Source organism: Panthera leo, chromosome D1, assembly GCF_018350215.1.
Source record: "Panthera leo isolate Ple1 chromosome D1, P.leo_Ple1_pat1.1, whole genome shotgun sequence".
In the NCBI taxonomy this organism is placed as follows: domain Eukaryota; kingdom Metazoa; phylum Chordata; class Mammalia; order Carnivora; family Felidae; genus Panthera; species Panthera leo.
In genome coordinates, this window is record NC_056688.1 from 61,571,506 (window position 1) to 61,577,982 (window position 6,477).

General features: G+C 39.9%; 1 pseudogene; it reads left to right on the top strand.

Moving 5' to 3' along the window:
• The first annotated feature begins 1,517 nt into the window (after window positions 1-1,517).
• LOC122199122 lies at window positions 1,518-2,455 on the top strand (annotated as a pseudogene).
• The last annotated feature ends 4,022 nt before the right edge of the window (window positions 2,456-6,477 follow it).

Below are 6,477 nucleotides of genomic sequence, written 5' to 3' on the forward strand. Positions count from 1 at the left end.
TTATGTCATCACTGAAGTCTAGCCCTCAGAGAGAAGCCATGGGTCTTCACTGAAGAGCCAATGTCCTCCACAATGGCCAATATTACTTTCTTATAGCTGATGATTACTGGGTACTTTATAAGACTCTTTTATATACATTATTATGTTTAGTCCCCTTAATTTTTTTATCTAGTGTATGACTATTTCCATTTTACATATTTAAACATAGAGCTCACTTGAAAGTAGAAATCAGGAATTTAAAAACATGGCTTACAGATTCAACCATATCCCATCACTCAGTATCTCTAACTTCCTCATTGCCTATATATTTCTCCCCATGTCATGTTTTTGCGTTTGCTTCCAGTGGGGAATAAGATCTGGGTTTCTATACTTGATGAGAGAGATATCATTTTCTTCCTCTCTCATTTTTCTTTCTAACACATAGATTTTAAACTGATATTTCATCCTGAGGTCAGAAGTCTTCTCACAGATACCTCTTCTTGGTATGTAGAGGTCTCTGCCTCTCTCAACAGATACATCTTTTGGATAGTGTAAAGAGATGCATGTTGCCTTCCCAGACAGGGTTTCAGAAGATATCAGCACTATTGAGGTGGGCCATCATGGATAAATATTTTTGTTTTTATATGTGCAGTTTCAGAAATATGATCTGAAGGGACCATGCTCCAGGACTACTGCCCGTCGTTTCCATTGACATAGTAAGTATTGATTAACCATGCTGTCATGTGTGGATTGACAATGGGAGGGGAATTCTCCAATGGGCAGAATGCTTCTTTCCATTAATAGAAATTCCAGTGGGTTCTTTTCATTAACCTTAAAAACACTGACTTTTTCTGTGCTTTCTCCTACTGTTTATAAGAGCCAAAGGGATCATCCGGGAGGTTGAAGAAGGAACATAGAGAACTGAGCCCAATTTAGAGATGTTTTATCCAGTAAAACTAGATAAGTCTGTGTCTCCAGTGAAGAGCAGTCTTCGATGCTACTTGGAGTAGCAGAGATGGGCATTTAGTAGCTGTATCTCTTGATCGATTCTATGCCAACATTGAAGTAATTTTATTAACCCCCATCCCCATTGGCTCCTTAAAATCCAACATCTTCTAATAGGGAATTTATAGAATGTCTGGTAGATTACAGCTTTCATTGTGTTAGTGTCCTTCTGATGATGTCTTTTTAAAACTACACAATACCCTCTCTTGATGGAGACATGGAAAACATTCAGTTCCCATCAAATATACTCAGTGAAGCCACTATGGATCAGTTTTAAATATGATGTTAAAATACTCTACCAGATTCCCTTATTCTGGAGCTATACCTATTTGCAAGCATGACTCCACATTTTTGTTTATCATCGAAGACCAAAAGGTACTGGTCATGAATGGGAGGAGAGACATGAGTTGGCAGATCCTACGGGCAGAGGAAATCGCAGGTTCCCAATCTCCAATAACCTTTATGTGTTTCACCCCAGGTTGTATCTCTGGCACCTGCCTTGGTCAAAGTCCCTGGACTCCAGACATAGGAAAATGTTCAACAGCAGTCAATTCATCCCCAAATATTTCCTGCTGACTGGCCTCCCCGGTCTGGAGGCCCTGCACCCTTGGTTTTTCTTCCCATTCTGCTCCATATACCTGGTGGCCCTTATGGGCAATAGCCCGATCCTGGCAGTGATCAGGAAAAACACCATTCTGCACCAGCCAATGTACCTTTTCCTAGCTATGCTGACCTTTGCAGAGCTTGGTGTCTCTGCTTCTACACTGCCCACTGTGTTGGGCATCTTCCTTTTTGGTGCCAATGAGATCTACTTTGAAGCCTGCCTGTTGCAGATGTTCTCCATACATTCATTTTCCATCATGGAGTCAGGAGTTCTGCTGGCCATGTTGGTGGCCATGTTGATGGCTCTTTCTGGCCATCTACAACCCAGTGAGGTACACCGCCATCCTGACAGGGCCTCTTATTGCTGGTACTGGTGTTGCACTTGGATTGAAGAGTGTGATGCTCATGTCCCCACTGCCCTTCCTCCTGAAGTGTGTGCCCTTCTGTGGCCACAATGTCCTCTCCCTCTCCTACTGCCTTCACTTAGATCTAATCCAGCTGCCCTGTGGCGATACATGTCCCAACAGCATCCTGGGGCTCTGCATTATTTCCACTTTTGGGCTGGACTTACTGCTCATCATCCTCTCTTATGTGTTGATCCTCTACACTGTGCTGGGCATTACCTCTGGGGAGACAGAAGGCCCTCAACACACGTGTTTCACATATGTGTGCGGTGCTTGTGTACTGCGTGCCCATGATCAACGTGGCTCTGGTGCACCGCTTCAGGAAGCACGCTGCACCTGCTGTCCGTCTACTCTTGGCCAATGTCTATCTTCTGGTGCCTCCTGTGCTCAACCCCATCATCTACAGTGTTAAGACAAAGCAGATTCGCCAGGGACTAATCCAACTCATTCTTCAAAGGAAATAATACAGGAGGTGGGGCCGATGAGATGATTACCTGCCAGCCAGTCATTTTCATCACCAAAGGTGGTCCAGTGAAGCACAGAGTGCTCCTCACCTTATCAAAGTTAGAAAGCTTGATAAGGCTGCATGTTGATGAATTTGAGAACCCACATTTCATATACAAGACATCATAATGTAAATCAGTATTGTATAGTATTTTGTCAGCTCTTTTGGTTGTGTCAACATAAAATGTACCTACTCTTGGGGTGCCTGGGTGGCTCAGTCAGTTAAGCAACCGACTTTGGCTTAGGTCATAATCTCACGGTTCATGGGTTTGAGCCCTACCTTGGGCTCTGTGCTGACAGCTCAGAGCCTGGATCCTGTTTCAGTTTCTGTGTCTCCCTCTATCTCCCTGCCCTTCCCCCCACTCATGCTCTATCTCTCTCAAAAATAAACATTAAAAAACATTTTTTAAAAAAATGTACCTACTCTTAACCCAGAAATTCCAATTCTTAGCACGGCCCTAGTTTTATACTCTGATGCTTTTTTATGAACACTGAGATGTGAATGAGAATTTTCATTTCAGCAATGTTTGAGATAAAATAATAAAAGAAAAATGAACTGGCTGTCAATGGGTAAATAGTTAAATGAGTTAGGATGTGGTCATACTGTGGAGTATTCTATGGTTTAGAAAAATGACCCAGGGGACACCTGGGTGGCTCATTAGGTTCAACATCTGACTTTGGCTCAGGTCATGATCTCATATTCATGGGTTCGAGCCATACATCAGGCTCTGTGCTGACAGGTCAGAACCTGGAGCCTGCTTCAGAGTTTGTGTCTGTCTCCCTCTCCTCTGCTCATGCTCTGTCTCTCTCTGTCTCTCAAAAAAATAAAATGTAAAAATAAAATTTAAAACAAGATCCAGGTTGATAGGTACTCACAAGGCTTAAGCAAGAAATACTCACACACACACACACACACACACATTGATAATGCTTTTTATAAAACAATTTAATCATATAAAAATATCACTTAGTGTTTAAATATATGCTAAACTGATAACAGTAATAGCTTCTTTTGGAGGGGTCTGTAATGGTGAAGAGAAGAACAAAAAGAATTCTTCCTTCATCTATATTGTTTTTTAAAATTAAGAATAATACATTCATGGGACACCTGGGTGGCTCAATTGGTTAAGTGTCTGACTTAGACTCAGGTCATGATTTCACGGTTCATGGTTTTGAGCCACTCTTCAGGCTCTGTGCTGACAGCTGAAAGCCTGGACCCCATTTCAGATTCTGTGACTCCCTCTCTCTCTGCCCCTCCCCTGCTCTCTCTCTGTCTCTCTCTCTCTCAAAAGTAAACAAACATTTAAAAAAAAGAATAATACATTCAACACTTCATTACAAAAATGTACATAACTATGTATATATACATATATTTAAGTGTATATATATATATATATATATATATATATATATATATATATATATTTAAGTGTAACCTGTTCAAACCTTGGGGCAATTAGACACAAACTAGGCACTAAGAACAAAATCCTACAGTTGAGAATAATCCCAGAAGCAACAGTTTCGTAAATCAGGAGTCTGTATGGTTCTTGAGGAATATTGACTTAATTGACTTTGGGGAATAACACTAATTCCCTCTGATAAAACCTCACTGGAAGAATCTATTGTACGTGGGCATCTCTCTCTCCCCCTCACAAGACGACTTGTCCCCCATATGAGAATCCAATCATGAATTCTAACTGCACATTTCCTTCTTGTTGTTTGTCTCATACAACACATCACAACTGTAACCAAGTAGTTATCTTTGTACTATTGTAATTTTTTTGATGTCTGGTACATTTTAAGTTTGGTAAGGCAGGACAATGTCTTTTCATTCACACCATACACTACGCACTGTGGTCCCTCTTGTGCTTGGAATATACTAGCTCCTCAATAAATGTTTCGTAAATGAACAAATTAATTATTGAATGAATGAATGAATGAATACAGGTCTACATACATTTCCTTGACCTTTATATTAATATCACCCCTTTTTTTCTATGTGCAAAAACCTCATTTGATGACACTGTATACGCATTAGTCTTTCTCTCTCCTCTGTTTCTGTATCAACTACAATTTTTCTCCCTCTCTTACTTTTTCAGAATCTCTTTCTGAAGTCAGAAGAATATGCTCCTGCAAATATTAAGCCCTTTAACTTCTCAGTAAAACTTTTCTGGTCTTAATGCAAAATTTACTCTCATCCCAGTATGTGTACTTAAGTTAAACATTCCTAGTAACATCTGGGAGACTTTGGGGGAAATGCACATGTTTTAATCTTTATCATGTATAGATAATCTACGGAATATTACTCAGTGATCGAAAAATATGAAATCTTGCCATTTGCAATGACGTGGATGGAGCTACAGTGTATTATGCTAAGCCAGTCAGAGAAAGACAAATACCATGAGATTTCACTCATATGTGGAATTTAAGAAACAAAATAGATGAACATATAGGAAGGGGAAATAAAAGAGAGAGGGAAACAAACCATAAAAGTCTCTTTACAATAGAGACTAAACTGAGGGTTGATGGAGGGATGTGGGTGGGTGGGGATGGGCTAAATGGGTGACGGGCATTAAGGAGGGCACTTGTTTGGATGAACACTGGGTGTTATATGTAAGTGATGAATCACTGAATTCTACTCCTGAAACCATTGATATACTATATGTTAACTAACTAAAATTTTTAAAAAATAAATAAAAAGAAAATCTATGGTGATATTTCAGATATGGTATATAAGAGTACATTTGAAAGGAAATTTGAAAATAGAAAGAGGATGTGTGAGGGTGTTATCAAAGTTATATCTTGCAATATATTTCACAAATCGACACAACTCTCTAAAGTAGGTTGTTCACAACATACAAGGGATGATGGGTCATGAAAAGAGATTTGAATTCAAGTATATATGTATCTATGGTTTAAAATTCCTCATCCTTACATTTTTTTATGTTTATTTATTTTTGATAGAGAGTGAGAGACAGAACGTGAGCAGGGGAGGGGCAGAGAGAGAGAGAGAGGGAGACACAGAATCTGAAGCAGGTTCCAGGCTCCAAGCTGTCAGCACAGAGACTGACGCGGGGTTCAAACCCATGAGCCATGAGATCATGACCTGAGCTGAAGTTGGACGCTTAATGGACTGAGCCACCCAGGCGCCCCTAAAATTCCTCATCCTTGAACACCTTAGTAACCTGCCTCAAAATGTAATGAAGACTAATTCAGGTTTGAATATGGTTTCCTTTTTTCTTATAGGTTTTATAAAAACTATTTTTACAAGCTTCCATGCATATAGGTTCTTTTTCTCATGAGAATATCTTTATGCTGCTCATAATTGTACTTTTTTTCCCCTTTGTAAATATATCCATTCTACCTAGTCATCATTCTCTCTTCCATCTCTCCTGCAATAGTGTCGCCCCCTGGGGGATGGAATCTGATGACCGCTCACACTGTGGCTTTTTTCTCAGTCTCAGACACCCTGGAATGCAGGTTCGGATTTCATGATGTTAATGTGTTCCTCCCTGCCCAGAATAGGGAGATTCACAGAAGACTAGGAGTAAAAATTGTGTATCCCTCTCCTTTCCACAACCTACAATCTTCCTGTATCACCTTCTACACTGAAGATGTTCTGATTAGTGGCTCATAACTCAGTGATAATTCTATGCCTCTTACTCGTCTCAAGTATCCAGTCATATACCTGCCTTGCAAAATATTCTTACCTCAATGAATGTACAGAGATCTCACCTGAGCCATTTGTCGAGGTACTGGAAGAGAGCACTCCAGATCTAGAGACTTTTCTGTTTGTTGTACACTGTAAACCTCTTCACCTCATTTGCACTGAACGTGCCCTGTTTAAATTCAAGTTCATGATCCTGAACATTTTGCCACTCACTGAGATCAAGATATTTTCCCAACCTACTATATTACTTTAAGCTTTCCATATTCCTGAAATTGCTTCAGACCTTTTACATATTTGTATTCAACTTTTATT